The sequence below is a fragment of the Eulemur rufifrons genome, chromosome 4, assembly GCF_041146395.1.
Source record: "Eulemur rufifrons isolate Redbay chromosome 4, OSU_ERuf_1, whole genome shotgun sequence".
Taxonomy (NCBI): domain Eukaryota; kingdom Metazoa; phylum Chordata; class Mammalia; order Primates; family Lemuridae; genus Eulemur; species Eulemur rufifrons.
The window spans coordinates 11,704,712-11,731,163 of NC_090986.1; positions in this window are offsets into that span (position 1 = coordinate 11,704,712).

Consider the following 26,452-nt stretch of genomic DNA (forward strand, 5'->3'; position numbering starts at 1 on the left):
ACATTAAAAAAAATAGCCAGGCAGACCGACTCCCCTCCTGTGATGACCCTGTGGCTAAGAACTCAGATCAGAACAGGGAAACTGGAACGAACCCTGTGGTGTGGAATTGGATTTGGAGGCACTGACATGAGCTCGGGTTTTTCCCTCTATATAAATAGATACAAAAATGAATCTAGATGTAAAAGTGTGTGCATGTACACACACACAATGGGACACCATGGGGTGAGCAGGGCATGGCTTCTGGAACATTCCTGCCAGAGGGGCAGAGCCTGACCCGACCACTAGCAAACACCAGGCAAACCCAAACCAAGGACCTTCCACACAGGAGCTGGCCTGTGTCAAGGTCAGGAAGGTCAAGGGAGACTGAGGAACGTCCCCAGCGGAAGGAAACAGAAGCCACCCCACAGCAGGTGCAGCTCGGGCTTGTGAACAGGATCCTTTGCCATAAAGGACACTATCGGACAACTGGGGAAAGCAGAACAAAGCCTGGGCCCACATGGCTGCCTGACGCCGTGGCGGTGGCTGGCCGAGGAGGAGCGCATCCTTGCTTGTGGGATCACCCGCTGAAGTTTCAGCCATGATGAGCAGGAACTTCAGATATTAATAGTTTCGAGAAGAAAACAGACCAGAAGCTGACTAGTAAATACAGGAAATTAATATATAATGTTATCAAAAGTCAGTGGGGGCCCACTCGGTGGCTCATGCCTGTAATCCTAGCACTCTGGGAGGCCTAGGTGGGTGGATTCGTTTGAACTCAGGAGTTCGAAACCAGCCTGAGCAAGGGCAAGACCCCGTCTCTACTAAAAATAGAAAGAAATTAGCTGGACAACTAAAAAAAAAAAAAATATATATATATATATATATATATATGAAATTAGCCAGGCATGGTGGCACATGCCTATAGTCCCAGCTACTCGGGAGGCTGAGGCAGGAGGATTGCTTGAGCCCAGGAGTTTGAGGTTGCTGTGAGCTAGACTGACAACATGGCACTGTAGCCCAGGCAACAGAGTGAGACTCTGTCTCAAAAAAAAAAAAAAAAAAAAAAAAAAGTCAGTGGGGAAGAGATGAAATATCATGACTTAGCATTGGGGAAAATAAGTTTTTAAAAGGTCATTTAAATCATCACCTCACACCATACCCCAAAGTCTATGCCACATGGAGTAAAAACATGATGTCAGCCTGGGCACAGTGGCTCACACCTGTAATCCTAGCACTTTGGGAGGCCTGAGGTGGGAGGATTGCTTGAGCTCAGGAGTTCAAGACCAGCCTGAGCAACACAGCAGGACCCCATGTCTACAAAAAATAGAAAAATTTGCCACGTGTGGTGGTATGCACCTGTAGTCCCAGCTACTTGGGAGGCTGAGGCAGGAGGATCGCTTGAGCCCAGCAGTGTGAGGCTGTGGCTATGGTGATGTCACGGCACTCTAGCCTGGGTGACAGATCAAAACTCTGTCTCCAAAAAAGAACAAAAAGACGTCACAAGCCAGACAAAGGGCTAATATCCTTCAACATAGAGAGAATACTTTAAAATGAGTAGGCTTTCTAAACCCTACCAAAATCCAAATGGCATTTTTTCAGAAATAGAGAAATTCATCCTAAAATTCATATAGAATTTCAAGGGACCTTGAATAGCCACAGGAATCTTGAAAAAAATCAAAGTTGGAGGTCTCATGCTTCCTGACTTCAAAACTTATGACAAGTCTATAGCAATTAAAACAGTACGGTACCGGCATAAAGCCAGACATATACACCAATGGAACAGAACAGACAGCCCAGAAATAAACCCTTGCATATGTAGTCAAATGATTTTCACAGGGGAACCAAGACCACTCAATGGAGGAAAGACAGTCTTATCACCAAGTGGTGTTGGGAAAACTGGATATCCACAAACACAAGAATGAAGTTGGATCTTACCTTACACCATATATAAATGCTACTCAATATTAATCAAAGACCTAAATGTAAGAGCTAAAACGTGTCCTGGAGCATTGCCACGTAGATGCACGGGCTCAAAGGTGCCCTTATTATTGTCCTCGTGGCTATGGTGCAGTCATCACGACCTGGGAGCCTGTTCCAGGAGACACCTCCTGAAAGTCAGACCTGCCCGTTCTTTCCACAGCTGAGTGCAAGAGCTGCCAGAACAGAGAGAGGAGTGAGGCAGGGAGGCCCCCGACGTCCGTCGGCTCTCCTCACGCCGTGCGGGGTGCAGACACAGGCTGAGGGCTAGGGGGTGATGAACACCACCGTGTGAACCCGCGCTCTCAGCGTAAGAGACAGCTGGGTGGTGCCCCAGTCCTTGACCCACAGTCATGGAGAGAAAGGAGATTGGAAATGGAGTTAGTGCTGAGAGAAAAAGTGACACAAAAGGAAGTCGTGCTGGAAAATGGATGTGCTTGCGGGGAATTTATTTCCTATCAGGCAAGACCTATAACTGAAGAGAAGTTCTTAAAACCTCCCAAATAGGACTTTAAATAGATGAGGGGCAAGGGGAGAGACAAGAGAGAATGACAGAAAAGAAATTCCCAGGGGAATTTTTGGGAGGTGGGAGGACACGACACAGTTGGGTTCCTCAGAAGGCACCGCTGGGAGGTGACCACTCCAGAGAGAGAACCTGTGATGAGGGGAGACAAGAGGCCTCAAGGGGCGATCTGGGCACCTGGGGGTCTCTACAGAGCCAGCAGGAAGGCCCCAGCTTCCCCAGGGCCGAGCCGGTGGCTCTGCTCACCGCGAGGCCAGGGATTGGGCTGTTGGCCAATCGTGCCATCCACTCAGGCCTGAAGGAGTCAGACTTCCCTGGTGGAACATGCCAGCCACTCACCGTGGAGCTCCTGCCCACGGCCGGACCCTTTGCAAGGCAAAGGGTGGAGTCATAGCTGGGGCAAGTTGGGACTTTCCATCATGTATTTACATACTGATTTTGGTTTTCCCCTTCCCTTGAGAAGAGAGGAAGGTAGCATCCTTTGGTCCCTTTAGGGCGCAAATTATGAGGCAAATCAGTGTTCAGAGTAGAAAGGGGTGTCCTGGGATTCCCCACAGCGCCCAGACTTTGGGGAAGGGGGTGTTGACGCAGCCTGCTGGACGCATCCAGGTAGCGAGGGTGCTCCACTCTGACCTGCAAATATCGGCTGAATAAATTACCTTCGGCTACTTTTACAAAGTGTTTCCTCTGTCAGCCTTCATGGAACCTAAAATTGTATTTCTGGTCTCTCCTTAAGTTACCGATGTCCCTCTTGGAATGTTTTATGAGGAATATAAAACTCTTTATCTACTAACGACTTGGGAATGGTTATAAATTTTCCTTTTTGATCTCTGCTCTTGCCCACTTGTCCACAGTGACTTCATCACGTCATTGAAAAGATGGCCAGATGGCCCTCGAAATTCGACAGGCACGTACTGTGGCCCCAGCGATTCTGCTCATGCCACGCCTTTCAATATGTTATTTTATGTTACGTTATACGACACGATTCCCACCAGAGTGTCAGCTCTCGAAGGGCAAAGGCTTTTGTTCCCCACTATGTTTCCGGTGCCTAAAATAGCACTTGGCACTCGGTAAACGTCTGTGGACTAAAAGGAACGAACGGAAGGCCACACACACAACTGCACAAAACCACGTGTGGAAGGCAGTCTGTGTGGCACTAACCGTGACAGCAGAAATCCTCACGGGGGGACAACATTTCACCCAAGGGATGTTGGATGAATAAATTATGGTACATCCCTAGAGTGAGAAATACGCAGCTGTTAAATGAAAGGGTAAATCTATATGTGAAAAATCGTCACTTCCCCAAAATAGAAGAATAACATCGATATTATAATTCCATTTTGTAAAAATAAAACTACAAACATGTGCCTATGTGTGACAGGACACATGTATGTTTGTTTGTTTGTTTGTTTGTTTTGAGACAGAGTCTCACTCTGTTGCCCTGGCTAGAGTGCTGGGGCGTCAGCCTTGCTCACAGCAACCTCAAACTCCTGGGCTCAAGCAATCCTCCTGCCTCAGCCTCCCAAGTAGCTGGGACTGCAGGCATGCGCCACCATGCCCGGCTAATTTTTTCTATATATTTTTAGTTGTTCAGCTAATTTCTTTCTATTTTTAGTAGAGACGGGGTCTACGCTTTTGCTCATACTGGTCTCAAACTCCTGAGCTCAAACGATCCACCCTCCTCGGCCTCCCGGAGTGCTAGGATTACAGGCGTGAGCCACCATGCCAGGCCAGGACACATGTTTTAACTCTTTAGTTTGAGATAAGTACAGATCCACAGGAAGGTGCAGAGCAAACGTGCCGGGAGGCTGGCCGTCACGTGGCCAACCCCAGTGGCGGCATCTGGCATAACCAGAGTACAGGATCGCAACCAAGAACTGGGCGTTGGTTCACACCTCGGAGCCCATCGGGTTAACACTCACAGTGTTAAGTGCGCTAGTGTGTGCACTCGTGTGCACATTTCTACTAAGTTTTATCCCTTAAGTAGCTTTGTGTGACCCCCCCCCCCCCCACCGCACTGGAGCACAGCACTGTTCTGTCACCAGGGGCTCCCGTTCCCGCACAGCACAACCCCCACCCGCACCCGACCCCCTCATAACGACTGGTCTACCCTCCATCCCTGCCATTTTGTCATTTCAAGAATGTCGTGTGAATGGAATCGTACGGCATGTGACCTTCGCCCAGCCTGACGGCCTTGAAACCCAGTTGTCGCGTGTCCTTGCGGAGCGGCGCCCCTGCTGCGGATGTGCAGTTAGCGAACCGTTCAGCCAGCGAATGTCTGGGTTGGCATGGTTCCGCGAGACGCTAACCTCGTTTCCTTCCCGTAGTCTCCTTTCTCTCTCCCCCGTTCAGGGTGGCCTGCTCAGGGCCTCCCCGCTTCAAGCACATGCTGGCAAGACCCCCAAGCTTTGGTTTTCAATCGCCTGAGCTCCCGGAGGGGCCGGGGTAGGGGAGAGAGGCGTGCCCCTGTGTCCCCGAGGCGGAGGCGCCCAGGGAGGCGGGAATCTGGACTATGGTCTCCGGCTCGCCAGAGGTCGCTGAGCCCGGTGGGCAGCAGAGGAGACCGGAAGGGCCCCCAGGGCCAGTGTGCTGTGGGCATCTCAGCAGTGCCCCGTGTGGACCCAAGAGAGACCCAGAGACGGTGACACCCTCCAGTTGGGGGTGACAGGGGTAGGGGACAACCTAGGAATGGCAGACGCTGCATTTTTCTCCCACCTGATGAGATCAAGGGCAGAGTCAAAGTGAAGCAAATTTATAGAAAATCTCCCAAAATACTTCTGACACAAAAGAGATAATAGACTGAGATTCCTACTAAAAATACACAGAGATCATGCTATGTGAAAGAAGCCAAATAAAAAGGCTGCATACACATGATTTCCTTTATATGACATTCTGGAAAAGCAAAATACAGGGGCTGGAAGCAGGCCAGCTGGAGCCAGGGGTGGGGAGGGAAGGGCCGGGAGCTGGCACTCTCCCCTCTCGACTGTAATTGGGGCTTCACGACTCGATGTGTTTGTCAGCACTGTACTCACAGAACTGCACATTAAAAGGGTGAATTTTAATATATGTAAATTATACCACAACCAACCTGATGCACAAAAGGATTTCATGGAAAAGTTTGTTCATCGTGCAGGCACTTCACAAACCTTCCCATCTCATTTGAACAGCAAGCACGTAAGAATATTTGGCAAAGTATAGAAATTATTTTTTAAACGTGTAGCACACACTCAACGGTTTAGCATGCATTACCTCTGATGAGGAACAGGTGGCTGGGCAGGGACTTTCCGTTTTTACAGAGCGGCTTTCTATATTTGATTTTGGACCAAGAGCTGAGGTTACTTCCGATAATAAAAACAAATGCAAATGGAAATACAATGTAAGTAAGAGCATGTTTTACAAAGCCCACCTTCTGCTTGCTGCGGCTGGCTCCACGGATCTGAGGCCAGCCGACTCACCCTCCCGTTCCTCTCTCTGAGTTTCCGTGCTGTGGTAGCCAGAGTCATGCTCCCCGGTGTCCACATTCCAATCTCCAGAACCTGACCCGGCAAAAAGGACTCTGCAGACAGAAGTGAGCTGAGAATCTTGGGGTGGGGTGTTCTGGAAGATGTGTGGCCTCTGTGAGATCACACTGGCAGTGGAGGCAGGAGGGAGGGTCGGACAGGCCCAAGGGGAGTGTTTGTACCTCGGACAGAGTGACTGATGCTGTGAACGAGAGCTACAGTGGTCTCCAGGGAAATGAGAAAGGGGTGAACAGGCTGTCTCTTAGGGCCTACAGAAACCTGCGGACCCAGCTTAGACTTCTGACCTCCAGAACTGTAAAGCAGTAAATCTGGGTTCTTTAAGCCACTAAATTGGTGGTGACATTCTACAGCAGCCGCAGGAAACAAGCACACCCCGGATGCCTTCTTGGGTGCTTTGCTCTTTAGCTGCCATTTGTCAAGCCCACTTGGTGCACTGCCTGGTGTAAACTCAGTTTCCCCAGTCCCAGTGCCCTCTCTAGGAGTCAGCTGGGTCTGCTGAGTCCCAGGGACACCCTGCCTCACACTCCTGTCTCTCTCTCTCTCTCTCTCTCACACACACACACACACACACACACACGTCAGCGACAGGACATCAGACAAGACTTCTTTTCTTACCATCTTCTCCCATCACCGCTGTGACTCTGGCTCATGGATCCCTTCTCTAGGCTACCCCATGGCTACCCTTAAATAGAGCCTGGTCACTGGTGTGATCACACTACTGTAAGAATTGCGTGCTTTCTGAATGATATTGTTTTCTTACTTTCATATTCAGATTGTTCATTGCCTATTTGTTTCTATAGAAAGACAGCTGAGTTTTGCATATTTATCTTGTATTTTGCAATCTTGCTAACCTCACAAGTTCTATTAGCTTTTCATGGATTTCTTGGAATTTTCTACATATTGAATAGAGTCATCTGAAAATACGGATAACTTTGCTTCTTCTCTTGCAATGTGGGTAGAATTTACCTCTTTACCCAGCCTCATTGTCCTGGGGAGAGTCTCCAACGCAGTGCTAAAGAGGGGTGTGAGGAGCAAATGTCCCTCCTGTTCCTGGTCTTGGGGAGAAGCATTCAGTCCTCACCCGCTGAGGATGATGGTAGCTGCCGGCTTTTCATAGCTGTCCCTTAACTGTTTATTTGGTTAAGGATGCTCCCTTTACTCCTGGTTTGTTGAGAGGGTTTTTTTTTTTGTTTGTTTGTTTAATCATGAATAGTTTTTGATTTTGTTCAAAAATGCTTTTTCTCTACCTATTGAGATGATAATGTGGTTTGTGCTTTATTCTATTAATATGGTTTACAAGGAGAATTAATTTTTTGAATGTTAATTCAACCTTGTATTCTTGGAATAAATCACATTAGATCATGTTAATCCTCTTTATATGTTTTCTGGATTCAGTTTGCTAACATTTTGTTAAGGATTTTTGTATTTATGTTTAGGAGGGATTTTAGTCTATAGTTTTCTTTTCTTGCCTATTTTTGTCTGGTTTGGTATCAGGATGGTACTAGCCTCACAAAATGAGTTGGGACAAGTTCCCTCGCCTTCCATTTCCTGGAAGAGATTGTGTAGAATTCGTGTTGATTTGGTAGAGTTACCCAGAGAAACCATCTGTGCCTGGAAGCTTCTCTGAGGTTGGCGTTGGGAGTAGAGGAGGAATAAATTAAAAATTCAATCTTCTTAATATTTATGGGGCTGTTCAAAATATAAATTTCATATGATGTGAGTGTGATAGTGTGTATCTTTTGAGGAATTGAACCATCTCTTCCAAGCCGTCCAGGTTCCGTGTGTAGCTCTGATGACGTATCCCCCGGTCCCCTCCAGGAGCCCACGTCGTCTGCAGTGCTGTCTGTTTTATTCACAATATCAGCCATTTGTGTCTTCTCTCTTTTTTCCTGTTTCAGTCTTGCTAGAATTTTATTAATTATTTTGATCTTTTCAAAGAACAAGCTCTTTCTTTTGTTGATTGTATTTATTGTTTTTCTGTTTTCAATTTCATTGATTTCTCTTCTCTTCGTTATTTTCTTCTTTCTACTTGCTTTGAGTTTATTTTGCTCTCCTTTGTCTAGGTTCTTGAAGGCTTAGCTTAGATTATTGTGTTAAGACTTTCCCTCTTTCCTAAGATGTACATTTAGTGATATAAATTTCTCTCTCAGCACTGCTACGCCCACAAATTTTGATATGTTGTACTTTCATTTTTTATACGATTTATTGTGTGACTTTTGATGGTTCCCAGAGCATTGAAAGGGTTGTTTTTGACAGTTTGTCCAGTTTTATAGTTGCTTTTTGGAGAAAGAATCTGTTGACCCTCATTCCGTCATTTTGAAAGTGGATCTCCCAACTTTTATTTTATGGATAACTTTAAGATAGCTGTAATCACCATATACCAGCAACTTTGAATATGGATTGATTTTTTAAAACTTATTTTATAAACATTTTCTCATGTTATAGTGTAACCTTCATAGAATTATTTTAATAACTGAATAATGTTCTCTCTTTTTTTATTTCAGCTCATTATGGGGGTACAAAAGTTCAGGTTATATATATTGCCCATGCCCCCCCATCCCCCCGAGTCTGAACTTCAAGCATGTCCATTCCCCAGGCAGTGCGCATCGCACTCATCAAGTAGGTATACACCCATCCCTTCCGAATAATGTTCTTATCCAGTAGATGCACTGTTTGCTTACCATTCCCCTACTCTTAGTCGTATAGGTAGTTTCAAGTTTTTGCTTTTATAACTGTAAATAATACGTTTCCTACAGTTTTCCTTTGAAAGGCTGGTGCAATTTTGCCTACACCAGACCAAGTTGTCTGCACCTCCTAGTTTTCCCTCTGAGCTGCCCACCCAGACTGCTCTGTCCCCAGGGACCCCCCCAACTCCTGCCACCGGGATGCTGTGCTCCCTCTCGTGGCCTGAGAGCCCTGCCACACTCCATTTTTCATTCTTCCCGCCCTGCTCAATGGGAACCAACACCACACTCAGGTCGTGGCCTGAGTTCCAAACAGCCACTTCGTGACAAAGAGGCTAAGACTGCCACCTCTCCACCCTCCTCTGTCCTGGGGCTGGAGCAGCCACCTCCTCCGCGGGAAACTGGCCCTCAGTGTGAGCACCCTCCTAGCACAGCAATGACACAGCCTGGCAGGGCAAACACCAGCCAGTGGGAAACAGACCATGGGGAGGCTGGCGGACACCTTCCTCCTCTCCCCGCTCTTTTTGGTGATTTCTCCTGGCAGCCCCGCACCGAATCGGTGCACTGGGGATGTGACCTGCTGAGGTTCTCTGTCCCCGCGTGAAGCAGCCCTGCGCTGGGGCATCGCTCCCCAGGGCGCAACCCCTCAGCCTCAGCCTCGCTGCCGGGGGTTTGTGCCTCCCATCACAGCGTGACCACCTTACTCTTTGCCTCAGTTTTCCAGAGAACCCAAGTAAGAGGCTCAGCACCCCAGGAAAGCGTTTCTGCTCAAGCACTGAGCACTGCCAAGAGCAGAAAGGATGGTGGAGACCTGTGTGCTGCTTTCCCCAGGGGGCGTCTGGTCTGCACCTCTGCCCCTCAATGCCCTTGGATGTTTTTCCTTTCTTGCCCTCTCCCAAGGTCTTCCCTGTGGTTCTTCTCGGACTGAGACTCGGCCAACGGTTTCCTTTCTTGGAGAAAGAGGACTTCAAGTTCTCCAAGAGCTCGTGTAGGAAGGGGCAGAGGAAAACGTTCTTCCCGTCCAGAGTGAGATGTCTGAGGAAACAGTGAAACTCAGCCATCCCTGGGGCGCTGCTTTGCTAGCTGTCTCTGCTGTTTTCTCTCTTTCACAAAAGGCCCCGTTTTATTGCACATTTGGGTATGACCCAGCTCCCTAGCAGAGGGATGGATATGTGCTCTGCCTGGGAAGGCAAGGGAGGGCAGATAATCCCATCTTAGCGCATAAGTAATGCGATAATTTGTATCTTTGAATGCATGGCTTTTTCCATATTTGGTATCTGCTCCTTAAGATAGAACCCAGAAGTGAAACGATTGGGTCGTAGTGCAGGAATAGTCCCAAGGCCCTTGACATATACGACTGATTTAATCTCCAAAGGGAAGATGACATTTGAATTCTGGCACACTCTTTTTTTTTTTTTTTTTTTTTTTTAAAGAAATGCTTATGTCAGGGAAGGGGTTGGGAGCAGAGATGTAGGGGAAGTAATTTGGGTGGAGGCTGTAGAAGGCTGTGATAAGTAAAAGCTAGTTTTGTGCTTGTAAGCCCTCTGAAAGGGCGATAACTAATTCTTCCTTCCTCAGGTACTAACAGCACACATATCCATGTGCCTGGTTGGTGTTTGTCATTGAAAATTGAGCGATGCAGCTAATGTGCATATTGCAAATATTTAAGTCCTAAAATGAGGTTGCGAGTTCCTCCCAAACACAGAAGCATTTATCTGTGTAATAAAAAGGTACCTATTTGGCTAAGTCGTAAAAGAAATCTCGTTTAAGAGATGGTAAAAACTGACACAGAGAGCGGGGAACAAGGTGACAGAAAAATTAGCATGTCATAGGAAGTCTGGGACCAGGTGGGAGCCACGAGTAATTTTGTTCCAGGAGGACAGAGTCAAGGACGAGACCCGCTAGCAGGGGTGTCGCTCTCGTGATCAACGATGCTCCCCGGAAAGCCTCGGGGAAACCACGGTCTCTCTGACTTGCCTGAAATGCCCACCACAGTCCAGTCCAGCCTTAATTTCATTATTTTATTTAAATTAGTTCAGATATATATCAATCCTGGAAGCCGACTTTAATTAAGTTGGTTCATTGAATGTGTGTGGCTTTTTAAAGTTGGAATGGTGATATGTAAGTATTAGTGGCTATTTTTGAAGCCACAGAGGGAGTAATTCACTTCACCTTGAAAGAGGCAGCTCATAGAGAGAAGTTAAGAGAATTTAAAATGCAGTTTAAGTCACACCACTGGGTTTCTTGACGTGGCCTGCGCTGTCCCATAGTATTAATAAATCACCAGCTACTGTCCTGTTACCCAGTTTTTAATTTCTGTGTTAAAGAGCAGAAACGTTTTCCTAAAACTTATTTTATTCATGACATGTGACAGAATGTATTTCCGCCTAAATCAGGAAAGTGTTTAAAGTGATAAGGCAACTCAACTGACCACTCTGCATTATGAATAAAGATTTGCAAATTTAGAAAAACCACACAAGCTGTCAGACTTGATCAGAATTAAAAGATTAGGTAACACAGAGAGACATTTTCAACAGAATTTAAACAAGGGCCTGAACATAATTTGAAGCCAGTTTCCATATAGGAAAGTTCCATATGCCATCTTTTTATATGATCATTGGTCGTCTACATTGTTTTTCTGTGACCTGCTTATGTGCTCTGTCCAATTTCTACCAGATTATCTTTGTTGTTGGTCTGCAGAAGCTTTTGTACGCTATCAATCCTTGCTTATATGTATTCTCACCTCTCTGGTCCTTGTTTTTTAACTTTGTTCTAGTGTCTTTAACTTACTGGTATTTGTCTTCAAGTAGTCCAATGTGTCCTCTTCTTTGATGGTTTCTGAATTTAATTTCTTGTATAAAATTGCTTTCCCAACCACAGGATTTCAAAAATATTCTGCTTCATATGCTTTTATTCATTTATGATCTTGTTTTTGTACTTAGTTCCTGATCCCTTTACAATTTATTTTTGCATGTGGTATGAAAAAATCATTAAATTTATTTTATTCTAAATATAAAGGCATTGCCCCCCAAATATTTATTGAATGGCTTCTTTAGTCACACTCTTAAAATGCCACTTTTCCTATGTATTGAATTCTGGACATGAAGGGGCATCCAAGGGAAGTTTGAGGGCTCCTCGAAGTGGCTGGGCCAATCAAGGGAGGAGCCGAGGAAGGTGCCAGTGCTGTGGAAGGTGGAGTTTCCTGAAGGGAGGGATGCAGATGTCGGCCTGATAGACTATAATGGGCCTGTGTGGGGAAGGGCATGAACCAGGAGCAGAGGAGCCAGTGTAGGTAAGGAGAGAGTACCCGTGGTTGTGCATCTTGAGGTGAGCCACCCAGCCTTCCTGTGGGAGAAAAATTCTCTCTTCCTAGGCATCCAGTAATCACCATACTGTACCCCATGTGCTTCCCGTCAGCCCACAGGGCATGTAAGCCTCTGCCCCTTCTCTAAATGGAAAGGCAGGATGCCCACACCACCATGTATCAGGAGCACCCCCACTGGCTTTCAGAGCCAAAGCCTCACATGCTGGTGGCATCCCTTGCAGACTTCACAGTAGGTCACCTTTTCCTTCTCTGCAGTGGTTGCTCACTCCTCAGCCAGCTGGGTGAGGGAAGAGGTAACAAATTGGATCTCAGCTGACACCTTCCTCTAACCCCCTTTACCCACATCTGTGAATATACTTATATGCTTAGGATTCTGAAATCTGTTAACCAGCCTGAACCCTCTTCCTGAGCCTCAACTCTGAATATTCATCTGCTGTCTACAAGGCTCTACTTGGATTTTCATCCTCAAACCCAATAATTCTGCTATATTCTCTATCCTGGCCAATGGTGACCCCATCCACCCAGTGCCAAGCTGAAGGACACGTGTGGTCCTTGACTCCTCCCTCTTCCTCACCGCTAAGAGCCAGTCACCACATCATGCTGATTATAACTTTTCAGTGTTTCTGGGATCTCTTCTCCATTCCTTCCCCACTAATGCTGCCTTCATTCAGGTTTTTATTATTTCTTGGACTGTAATTATCTCCTTAGTTTGAACACTTCTATCCAACTTCCACACCATGGGCAGAGTTCTTTCTAAAACACAAGTCTGGCTGTAGTAATAGTGAATTAACACCTTTTGATGAACAAAAACAGCAAACAATAACAAAAATGACAGACAATAGACAAAACCCACAGAGACTCTAGAGTATGGATTTCTTAAATACAGAGATTAAGATAAATAAACTTCCTATATTCAAGATGACAAAAGGCAAGATTGAAATTATAATCACAAAACCAGAATTTATAAAACATGAAATAGTATATTTGGAAAAAAAACAATAGAAATTCTAGAATTTATAAACAAAATGAAATTTTAAATCCCGTTAGTTGGGTTTAAGTGGTTTGAACACAGCAGAAAGAGGAATTAACAAAGTGGAGGACACATCAAAAGAAAAATATTCAAAATGAAGCATGAAGGACAAAAGTTTAGGGGAAAAATAAACAGGTAAGAGAATAAAAACCATGGAGAATACAGCAGAAAAAATATAACTAGAGCCCCAGAAAAAGAAAAGAGAGATTGGGAAAAAAGAAATATTTAAAGATAGGGCTGAGATTTTTCCAAAACTCTAAAATCCACAGATTCAAGACATCCAAACAATTGCAAGCAGGAAGAAAAACAAGTAATTTGGGTCAAACACAGAATAGTAAAACTGCAATAAGCTAAACACAAAGAGAATAACTTAAAATCAAGCAAACAATCAAAGAAAAAATACTAATGACTTTCAAAGATCAATAGTTAGAATTACAGCTGACTCATCAAGAGAAGCAATGAAAGCCAGAAGACAATGAAAGGATGTTTTCAAAATTAAACGCCAACCTGAAATTTTACATCCAGTGAAAAGGCCCATTAATGATAATGGGGATAATATATTTTACAAAAGGAAGAAAATTCTGACACAGGACACAACATGGGTGAATCTTGAAGACATCATGCTGAGGGAAATAAGCCAGTCACAAAAAAATAAATACCATATGATTCCACTTATATGTGGTACCAAGAATAATCAAATTCATAGGAACAGAAAGTAGATAGGTTACCAGAGTCTGGGGGAGAGGAGAATGGGAAGTTGGTATTTAATAAGTAAGTAGAATTTCAGTTGGGGAAGATGAAAAAGTTCTGGAGATAGATGGTGGTGATGATTGTACAACAATGTGAATGTGCTTAATGTCATGGAACTGTACACCTTAAAAATGGCTAAAATGATAAATTTCATATTATCTACTTTTTACTAGAATTTTTTTAAAAGAATAGAAGTGAGGGATGACATCAGCAAAACATGGTGGAGTAAGAACATGTGAAAATTATTTCTTTCATAAAAAGAAATAAAATAACTGGCAAAATAGTAAGAATCAACTTTTTCAGAGCTCTGGAAATTAACTAAATGATTGCAGCAATTGAGGGGATATTTCAAGAAAATAGTTGAATCTCGGTAAGAACAGTGATCTTCGTGGTGCTTTAACTTTCCCTGTTCCCATCTCCCACTTTCCAATTCTGCCATAGCATTTAAACCTACAGCCCACAGCTGTGTTGAAAACAGCAGTCTGGCCATCATCAGAGACGGCAGAACAGGACTGGCACACACTCAAAGCCTCATTCTCAAAGAATCATCATTATTTGATCTGTTTAGTGGTTGCCTGGAAGTCCTCACTTGCAAAGTGGTCTTTATTTGACCTGTCTCAGAACTCATCCAGTGTGAAAAGCCTTTTTTCTGGGGGAATTTGTTGAAAGAATTAGAGACAATTGTTTAACTTTGCAGCTGCCTGCCTCAGGCAAACAATAAGCTAACAAAAAAATGTGTAAAATGAAAAGCTGGGGAATTAGATATCCCAAGGAATGTCTGGGGCCACCAGAAGCTGAAGAGGTAAGAAAGAATCCTCCCCCAGAAGCTTCAGAGGGGGCATGGCCCTGCAGACAACTTGATTTTGAACTTATAGCCTCCAGAATATGAAAGAATAAATATTGGTTGTTTCAAGTCATGCATTTTGTGAGTCTTTGTTATGGCAACCCTGGGAAACTGATTTGGAAGGGAAATTCCTCAATCTGAAAAGGCATCTGCAAAAAAAAAAAAAAAAAACAAAGCACCAGAAAACAGTTTTTTACCTAACATTTTTGCTGCTTCTATTCAGTAATTTGTTGACCTTGCTAGCTAGGGGCAGTTAGGCGGAAAAAAAAAAAAAAAGTAAGTCCAATCTGGATTGTAAGGAGACAGTAAAACTCTCTCTATGTGCTGACCACATGGTTTTGTGTATAGAAAATCCTAATGAATCCCCAAATATCTATCACAGCTAATAAACAAGTTTAGGGAGATTGCAGGATAGAAGATCAAGCTAAGAAAATTTAATTTTATTTTATACCCTAGAAAATGAAATTAATAAAACAATTCCATTCACAAGAGCATCAAAAAGAATACAATATTTTGGAATAAATTTAACCACAGAGTTGCAAGACTTGTACACTGAAAACTATAAAACATCAGTGAAAGAAATTAAAGAAGACCTAAATAAATGTATAGATATGACATACTCATGCAGTAGACAATTTAATATTGTTAACATGGCAATATTTTCCAAATTAATCTACAGATTCAATACAATCTCTATCAAAATCCCAACTGTCTTTTCTGCACAAATTGATAAGCTGAACCTAAAATTCGTGTGGAAATGCAAGAGACCCAGAAGAGTCAAAATAATTTAACTGTAAGAACAAAGCTACATTTTTCCAGACTGTTTTGTATTGGCATAAGGACTGACATATAGAACAATGGAAGATAATTTGGAGTCCAGAAATAAACCCATACATTTATGGACAATTAATTTTTGATAAGGGTGCCAAGATAATTCAACAGGGAAAAGAATAGTCTTTTCAACAAATGGTGCTGGGATGACTAGATATTCATATGCAAAAAAAAAGAAGTTGGACCCCTACCTCACACCACATACAAAAATTAACTCAAAATAGACTAAAGACCTAAATATAAGAACTAAACTATAAAATCCTTAGAAGAAGACCTAGGAGTACATCTTTATGACCTTGAGTTAGGCAATGATTTCATTATGACACCACACACACAAGCAACCAAAAAAATAAATAAATAAATTGGACTGCATTAAACACTTTTGTGCTTCAAAGTATACTGTCAGAAAAATGAAAACACAACCCAAAAAATCGGAGAAAATATTTGGGAATCAGATATCTGATAATGATCTTCTGTGCAGAACATATAAATAATTATTACAACTCAACAATAAAAAGATAAATAATACGATTAAAAATTTATATTCAAACCCCTTGCTTGTATAAACAATATAGACAAATTGTCAGGAAACATGAGAAAAAATGAACAACATTATTAACCATCAGGGAAATGCAAGTCAAAACCATACAGATACAGCTTCACACCCACTAAGATGGCTATAACCAAGAAGATGGACAGTCACAAGCGTAAAAAGCATTGGACAGGTAAGGGTGGGGAGAAAGGATGGTATGATGTTAACTTGGGTGGAATTCTGGGTGAAAAATAGCATACAGGGATTCTTTGTACTATTGCTACAATTTTTCTTTATGTCTGAAATTACATAAAAATTTAAAAGTAAAAGGAGAAATTATGTTCGTTCCCGTAACCTTCTTCAACCTGTATACTTGCACAATGAACTTTAAAATTTTGCCCATGAGTCCCTTAAAGGATTTTGAAAAACAGTTATCTCTGCACTTAATTTCAAGTTATATAAATTTTTTTACAAAATTTCAGTGAGTGTATTTTTAGGAATATTATATGTTTTATAGATGCTTTAAATAGATTTTTGCCGAAATCTTGGAATTCTGATTTGGCTCGCTTAGTCCTGCAGAATGTCTGTCATATAACCTAATTGGCAAGGCCAGTCCTGCTGCCAAGTCTATACGCCAAGCCCCAAATACCAGTTGGATGAAGTCTAACCTTGCTCTTCTAATTCAAATAAGTATATTAATGTTAAATATTTCTGTATATATAATACGGAATACAGCCTTCTTACTTCTGAATTTTAATTTTAAGATGGGTGATATAGAATAGAAGAGGATAGAAATAGAGTTACACAGAGTGAACACAAAGCCTGTCATATTTGTGGATTGAATGAAATATGGTGTCTGCACATTCAATTTTTCTTATGAAAGTCTGAGGTGCTTCCTCACAGGAGTGATGGGCTCTGTGGTTGATGTCCAGGGTTTTTTATTTTACATTTTCTATCTTCCTTCCATCTATCCATTCACCTATCTTCTGAATCATTGGAGAGTGGATTGCAGACATAATTTATCCCTAAATTCGAACCTTCTTTCACATAACGCCAGTATAGTTATCAAAGTTAGAAAGTTTAACATTGACATAAAACTATTACCTAATATATAATCCATATTCAAATTTAACCAGTTATTCTAATAATATTCTTTTTTTTTTTTTTTTTTTGAGACAGAGTCTCACTCTGTTGCCCGGGCTAGAGTGAGTGCCGTGGTGTCAGCCTAGCTCACAGCAACCTCAAACTCCTGGGCTCAAGCGATCCTACTGCCTCAGCCTCCCGAGTAGCTGGGACTACAGGCATGCGCCACCATGCCTGGCTAATTTTTTGTATATATATATATTTTAGTTGTCCATATAATTTCTTTCTATTTTTAGTAGAGACGGGGTCTCACTCTTGCTCAGGCTGGTCTCGAACTCCTGACCTTGAGCGATCCACCCGCCTCGGCCTCCCAGAGTGCTAGGATTACAGGCGTGAGCCACCTCGCCCGGCCTAATAATATTCTTTATAGCAGTTTTGAAAAGGATCTAATCCAGAATTATGCATTGTAGTGAGTTGTTGGTTGGTTTTTTTGTTTTAAACACTGTCAATCTGTGGAATGTCTGCCAGCCTGATTTTTTTATTAGTACAGACCAGTTATTTTGTAGAACGTCCCCAATTTCAGTTTGTCTGTTGTTTCCTCATGATTGGATTCAGGTTGTATATTTCTCAGTGGAACAGTCCATACACGATGGTGTGTTCCCCTCGGTGCATGGCTATCAGACGACACATCATGGTGATGTTCTCCTTCCTGGTGATGCTAACTTTGATCGATTGGTTAAGATGATGTCTGCAAAATTTTTCCATTGTAAGGTTACTACTTTTTCCTTTATAATTAGTGAACAATGCGTGTCTGTGGAGGGGGTTACTTTGGGACCACATGAATATATTGTTCCTCATCATATTTTACTGACTAGTTTTAGTATCCACTGGTGATTCTTGTCTGAGTTAAATATTAGAATATTATATGCAAAATATTGATTTTCTACCTCCATTTATTAGTTGGCATTCTACTGTAAGTAATGTTTTTTCCTTCCTTCCTTTCTCTTCTTTCTTCCTTTCTTTTCAGGTTGGACTCGTGGATTCTTACTTAATGGCTTATATTGCATTGCTGTTATATTCATTTTTATGTGGTTAATTGTCCCAGCTTTGGCCAGTAGAAAGCCTCTTCAAGCTGACTTCTAGCCATTTTGACATATCCTTTTCATTTTTTGAGCACTTTCTTACATTCTGGCCCAAGATGTTCCAGGTTTATCTTGTACTTTTCCTGTCCCTTCCCAGGAATCAGCTGTTTCTCCCAGCAACTAGGGTTCCCTTCAGGAATGGTATTGAGAAATCAAGATCTGTATGCCTGGTGTACCCATTGCTGCTGGGCGAGGCTGTCATCATTTCTAGACCCTTTCATTGGAAACTTCTGAGTCTTATTCTGAGAGTCCACATTGATGTCTATGAACCATGACACAGGGTCCTTTCTTGCCTTCTCCCATCCTATGTTTTTATATCTTTTCAACACTAGAAACACTGGCTTCTAATTCCATCAATATGGTTACTCATTTGTTCGATTCTAAACATACCCCAAATTGTTTCAGAATCATTACGCTGTACCATGAAAAATAAACCTGCTAGGAGACGTCAGGTACTGAGGATGTATGGTAAAATATTATGCTCAGAAGTTACTTAGATGAGTTCTTCTTTTCTTCACGGTGGGTATGTTATTCATTTGAAATAAGGTAAGGTTTGTTTCTGGTTGTATTCAATTTAGAGTATTTCTCCCATCTTTGATTATTTCATTTTATTTTTTTTTTTTTGAGCATATAAATCATTAACTACAATCCCCAAATTCAAAATGATATAAAAAGGTATCTTCCCCTGTCCTTTTCACCCCATTCCCATCCACCTTTATGCACAAATGCTTTCATTAATTTTTGGTTTATCTTCCCCATGGTGCTTTCTGCAAAAATAGCAGGCATTTCAAACTCCAGAGCACAGCACCGTGGAGAGCTCTGGGACAGGTGTGAGGTGGGGCCACTTGTGATTGGCTCGGGAGATCCAAGGTGAAATGAGAACAGACCTGGCTGAGGAGAGGCGTTCTCAGGTAGACCAGCTTTAAGAAATAATCCATATGTGTTTAGGGTTCCTCTAAAATGTTTGGTGCCTGTGAGTCCCCTGGAAACATTATTTGTTTTCCCAGAGTAGTCAGGAGCCCAGTCTAAGCACCCACGGGTTAGCAAGAGAGCTGTCAGCACTACATCCTGGAACGCAGAGGGCTTTCTCCCACGCGGTTGGGTTGAGACTGTCCTGGCTGCAAGGAATTGATTCCCCAAGTCTGGCCTCCCCGGTACCAGGCAGGTGCAGAGCAAAGATCCACTCTACCCTTCTCAAATGCCAATGTGCATGCCCATCACCTGGGGATCGTTACATGCATGTTCTTGTGCAATAGGTCAGAAGCACGCTGAGATCCTGCATTACTAACCAGCTCCCAGGAGATGCTGCTACCCCTAATCCACGACCCGCAACTTAGTAGCAAGGGTAGAACACTGGGTCTCAGATTTGGCTGCACATTGGAAACACCGAGACTTTTAAGAAACATTTATACCTGGTTTCCATGCCCAGGAACTCTGATTTAAGTGGAAGGGGTGCAGCCTGAACAGCAGAACTGACTAACAGCTCCCCAGGGAGGCCAGCAGGCAGCCAAGTTAAGAACCACCGCTCCGGAAACCAAAGCTGTACGTAATTTGAAGGGGAGTTGTGGAACCCCAGTTCTACCTGGTTGTGGAATTATTTCGTCACGTGTAACTTTCCATGAAATGTTGACCCTTGGTGAAGGGAGAAAATGTGCCAACAGTTTCTGCTCAGCGACAGCTCCCTGAAGCTTTTCCTTCCACCCGGCTGAGGCTGTGGCAGGAGTTGCAGGATGGAGAACATAAACTCTAATAAGGCAGCATGTTTGCACTCAGATCGACATGTTTTGCAGCATACTGCTATTAGGATCTGTTTACTGACTCATTTGATAACACTTCTTTCATGATGATTAAAAATTTCAAGTTTCTGCCTTTTTGCCCAACCATAACTAAATTGAACAACCTCTCCATAAGGAGGAAGGGCAGGTTTCAGTGAAGATTTTGACTTGGTTTGTGGAATCGATTCTTGGCTGAACTTTCTTTTTTTTCTTTTCTTTTTTTTTTTTTTTATTTCATCTTATTGTTGGTTACATACGTTGCCCATGTACCACCTTTCCCCCCAAGTCAGAGCTCCAGGCGTGTCCGTTCCCCAGACAGTGCGCGTTGCACCCATCATGTAGGTATATATCCCTCCCTTCCCCACCCCCCCTTCCCGAGTCACCACCTTCAAGCGTTACCATTCCCCAAACGGTGCGCAATGCACTCATTGTGTAGGCATACCCCCACCCCCTCCCCCACCCCCCACCTCAGTCTGATATCCGATTGGTGTCGTTCCCAGATGTGTATTTAGGTGATGTTCAGGGAAACCAATTTTCTGGTGAGTACATGTGATGCTTGTTTTTCCATTCTTGGGATACTTCACTTAATATAATGGGTTCCAACTCTCTCCAGGAGAACCATAGAGATGTCGTATCTTCATTATGTCTTATAGCTGAGTAATATTCCATGGTATACATATACCACAGCTTACTAATCCAATCATGTATTGATGGGCATTTGGGTTGTTTCCACATCTTTGCGGTTGTGAATTGTGCTGCTATAAACATTCGGGTGCATGTGTCTTTGTTACAGAATGACCTTTTTTCCTTTGGGTATATGCCCAATAATGGGATTGCTGGGTCAAATGGCAGGTCTACTTGAATCTGTTTAAGATACCTCCATAATGCTTTCCACAGGGGTTGCACTAGTTTGCAGTCCCACCAGCAGTGTATGAGTGTTCCTGTCTGTCCACATCCACGCTAACATGTGTTGTTTTGGGGTTTTTTGATAAAGGCCATTCTCACTGGGGTTAAGTGATATCTCATTGTGGTTTTGATTTGCATTTCTCTGATGATTAGGGATGTTGAGCATTTTTTCATATGTTTGTTAATTGGCTGAACTTTCTTTTTTTTTTGTTTTTTTTTTTGAGACAGAGTCTCACTCTGTTGCCCAGGCTAGAGTGAGTGCCATGGCGTCAGCCTAGCTCACAGCAACCTCAAACTCCTGAGCTCAAGCGATCCTCCTGTCTCAGCCTCCCGAGTAGCTGGGACTACAGACATGCGCCACCATGCCCGGCTAATTTTTTCTATATATATTTTTAGCTGTCCATATAATTTCTTTCTATTTTTAGTAGAGATGGGGTCTCGCTCTTGCTCAGGCTGGTCTCGAACTCCTGAGCTCAAACGATCCGCCCACCTCGGCCTCCCAGAGTGCTAGGATTACAGGCGTGAGCCACCACGGCCGGCCTGAACTTTCTAAAGGCATTCTACCTCAGTGTCCTCCGTGCCTAGGTAACCCACCTGCATTGAGACTGTGTATACATGCACACCATGCATCATACGAAACACATGACATCACATATAACATACAACACATGCACCATACATCACACCACACACAAACATGCACCACACACCACACACATTACACCACAAACATTGCACCACATACAACATACATCACACACATCACACCACACACAAACATGCACCACATGACACACAACATACAACACATACATTACACTGCAAATATGCACCACATACAACATACAACACACACATCACACTACATGAAAACATGTACCACATGCAACACACAATACACAGATACACAAGACACACAGCACACACACAACACACACATCACAGCACACACAAACATGCACAACACACAACACACATACAACACACAACACACAATACACGCACACCACACACACACAATACATATCACACCAAATATAATTATTTAGAATATTCTAAATAATGAAATTTATCTGTCTTTTTCTCCACATTGTTATTTCATGTTCTTTATCATGACACTAATGACATAATTGAGCTGTCATGGTTCTAACTTAAGTTGTAGATTTTTCTGGAAAAATGCTCAAAGCTTGAGGCACGTATACCATGTGATGCTTGGACATGAAACATGATGTCACTGGGGCTATTTTATTCGCACATGGACCTGAGACGATAATTCATGTTTAAATAAATGTTCTTACCTTTTTTATATCATTTCGGTTCTTGGATTCTCCATCAAAAACAATACAAGACCCTTCCTCACCAAAAGTAGAGTGAAAGTGTGTATTTGTTAAATATCAATATCTTGCATCTATATCTCATTTTGGCCAAAAGACCCACTTCCTGCTACATCGAGTCCCCAGGCATCGTGTGGACTTACTTTGTGTGCATGTAAATTACCATGCGGAGCGATTTTTTTTTTTCGGAGCGATTTTTAATGCTTTTGAGGTCTGTGCCAATAAAATGTCCTCAGGTGTGACCCGTGCAGATGGGCCTGGAGCATCGTCCCCCCATCACAGGACCCCCAAGGTGACCCATGGAGACCATCTGAGCAAGTGTCATGACGAGGAATTCAGTCTCCTCCCCTCCAACACTGGCCGGCTGAGGGGACCGTCCTTGGCAGTGCTAGGCCCCTCTCTGCCTGCCCGGAGCCCCTCCCCCAGCTCAGGGGCAAGCAGAGTCGGCCACCACTGTCACCCAGGACGGCAGCACCAGGGGTGGCCAACGCAGCCCCTCTCTCCCACGTGTCTTTCCTCCCCACCTTTAAGCCATGATAAACAGGACCTCCATCGCCACCAGGGCATTTGTCACACTAAACCAGAGACCAGTGTGTCGTAATCCTGGCTTCAAACCAAACCAAACCAAAAACACCCATTTCAGGTACAAGGTAGGGATAACTAGAAGAAAGTTTGTTTAGGCAGAATTAGAGCTTCCTGGCTGTCTCCCCAGGCTCTGCCTGCCCCTCCATCAACAAATAATTGAGGTGCTTTGAGCTGGAAGGAAAGAAAGTCAGAAAGCAGCAGAGAGGGGCTTGGGGGGCACAGCCGGGGGTCTCCCCCACCCCCCGGGGAGGAGGAGTTGCCTCCAGCCTGGGGGCAGGGCAAGGGGGCTGGTGCCCAGGTCCCGTCCTGCTATGCCACGTGGTGCCAGAGAACAAAGATGGCGAAAACCGAGGTCTTCCCGTTCCCCCATCCAGGGCTGGCAAGGTGCTTCTCGCTGCCCTCCTCCCAGCCGGACGCCAGCTCCTCACACTTCTTCCCAAGGGCACCTCCTGGAACACAACTTCTAGTGCTGAATCCGTTTCCCCAGGGCCGCCTAGCAAAATGCTGCAGGCAGGCGGGAGGCCGACACAGCAGGAATTTGGCGCACAGTTCTGGAGGTTGCAAGGTCCGAAGTCAAGGTGTCAGCAGGGCCACACAACCGCCCTTGCCTCTGCCGGCATCTGGTGGTGGCCGGCGACCCCTGGCATCTCCGGCGTGTGAGGCATTGCTCCACCCTCACACAGCATTCTCCCTGGGCGTGTGTCTTCACCGTGCGTTTTCCTCTTCGTATAAGGACACCCACCCTAATGACCACATCCTAACTTGATTATATCTGCAAAGACCCTCTTGCCAAACAAGGTCACCTTCCCAAGTGCCAGGGGTTAGGAGTTCAGCATGTCTTTGTGGGCATACGACCTGTGACAGCAGCAACTCTGGGTTTTTCCAAGGTGCGATGAGACCCACAGGAGACCGGTGGACTCCTGCTCTGGTTCCCCAGGGCATCATCTTCCGAGCAACCCCAAGGGATGGTGTCTTTATGAGGGTCTCCCCAGAGAGTGCTGGAGGGAGCTCTCCATCACGACAAAACTGGGACCCCCCCACCACCTTGCTCCCTTCCTTGCAGATGGCCCTTGGCCCTTGGACAGTTGTCTCCCCCCTCCCACGCTCCCCCCATGCCCGGCACCTCCCGGCATCTGCACATCTTCCTCTCCAGAGCCCACGTGGCTGCCCTCCCGCCTCTCAGCTCCGGCTGCCCTGGACTCCCTCCCCTGTGGCTGCAGAGCAGGTGGCAAGCAGGAAGCCATGACCGCTGGGCACTAGTTTTGGTCCCTGTCACTCAAGCCACAGAGACACATTCTGGGTGGTTTACCAGGAAAGCAGCCCCCACGGAGGCCGAACCCCACCCCAGGACCAGGGGGCTCTGCTCTGCCTCCCCCGCTGCCTTGGGGTCCGAGGCCCCCACCCGTGGGCAGGACCCTGGCACCAGGCTCTGCTCCAGACCCCAGGGAGCTGCGAAAGATGCTGGCTGAGTTCAGGTGGCCACTCTGGCCCCGTCACCATGGGCAGGAGAGGACAGGGTCACCAGGGTGTGGCAAGGGCCCGAGGCCAGGGGAAGTGAGGCCACCTGGGAGGACCAGGACCCAGGCAGGGAGGCTGGGCCAAGGCCTTGGCTGTGGTCTCTGTGGGTGGGGACAATGGGGGCCAGAGTCAGGACAGGTGACAGCTGTGCTGCTGTGGGGGAGGGTGAGGAGGCCCCACTCAGAGCTACAGCAGGGTGTGCAGGGTGAGGGCTGCTAGAATGAGGAAAGCGGGGACACTGTCCATAGGCATGTGCCATAATCAACCCAGGAGCTGCCTGAACTGGAATCCCGCTCAGCCCACAGCTACGGGACGCTTATCCAGGGGGAGACCTCATGCTGGGTGCTGGGGGTGGGTGGGAGTGAAGGGAGCAGGAGCTCTCTGTCCATCACGCCCAGCCTGCTGACGGGCAGTGGGAGTGAAGGGCCAGGGTGCTCTGTGCTCGTGCACAGCCTGATGCTTTCTTGGTTGCTCGCTCTGGGGCTGAATAACCAACCCTACATTGATTAATTTTGCCTGCAGCAAGATGAAGTCTCCTTAAGCAATTTGTGCCTGTCAGTGGATCAGCTGTGGCCCATGCAAACGGGATTTGCTCAACCTTTCTGTGAAGGATATAAAACGGTCTGGCTTCGCAGGGTCTGACAAATGACTGTGCACAGTTCCATGGGACAGGGAAATGTCCACAAGCCTAACTGCCCCCGTCCTCCACTAACCTGCCAGATGCTCACAGCACCACGGGCGTGAGGTGCACTCTGGGCAGCAGAGCGGAGGCTCAGAGGCCCATGAGTGCTGCCGTAGGCACAGAACGCGGCCCAGCTAGAGGGGAGGGACGAGAGACCAACACGCTCCAGGAAGACAAATAGCACAGTCAAGTCAGATGGGCGCAGAAATGCCGCAGAAGGAGCCACACAGGAGACAGGCCCTGGGATGGGGAAAGTCTCACCTCCACACACCCACCTCCTCCTCGCCTCTCCCTCTCAGCCGTGTCCCTCCATCCTCATCCCACCTGGACAAGAAGCGCCTCCGGGCCCCACAGCCCCTGCTTACGTTTATCGTGGGTGGACCGGTTTGCTGTCTGCGGCAACAAGGGCCAGGGCCTGGGTGGTTTCCACAACGGAGACCCATCCTCTCTCCACTCTGGGGCTGCAAGTCTGAGATCAAGGCGCTGGGCAGGTCCCCCCTGTGTCCTCCAGCGCTGGCGGTGGCCAGCAATCCTTGGTGTTCCTCGGCCCAGACACAGACGCGCTGCTCCAGTCTCTGCTTTGTGGCTTGTCACCCTTGTCCCTGTGTGTCTTCTTGCATGTCCTCTTCTCATAGAGCCCACCCTACTCCAGAATGACCTCATCTTAACTAATTACATCTGCATAAACTTTACTTCCAAATAAGGTCCCATTATGATGTTCTGGGTAGACACGGATTTTGATGGGACACTATTGAAACACTAAACTTTATGATATCATAAAATTTGTGAAACAGAAAAATACAAAGAAGAAATATAAAGAGAAAATCCGGCCGGGCGCGGTGGCTCACGCCTGTAATCCTAGCACTCTGGGAGGCCGAGGCGGGTGGATCGCTCAAGGTCAGGAGTTCGAGACCAGCCTGAGCAAGAGTGAGACCCTGTCTCTACTAAAAATAGAAAGAAATTATATGGACAACTAAAATATATATATACAAAAAAAAAAAAAATTAGCCGGGCATGGTGGCGCATGCCTGTAGTCCCAGCTACTCAGGAGGCTGAGGCAGTAGGATCGCTTAAGCCCAGGAGTTTGAGGTTGCTGTGAGCTAGGCTGACGCCACGGCACTCACTCTAGCCCGGGCAACAGAGTGAGACTCTGTCTCAAAAAAAAAATAAAATAAAATAAAATAAAAAATAAAAATAAAAAAAAATAAAGAGAAAATCCGTCTCTCTGTGACCTTCTGAGAACATTCCAGAATAACGCATTCATCCTGAAATATTTGGGGTCTAGGCAATCCTTCCCAACTCCTGCTGGAAGCATTCTGAGGACCCCACTGGATCCATTCTGTCCCATGTTACAGACTCCAGTGACAGCACCTGCCCTTCCCTGCTGCCGCCCGCCCCGCCATTGCCCCCAGGGTTGGGCCGGTGCTGAGT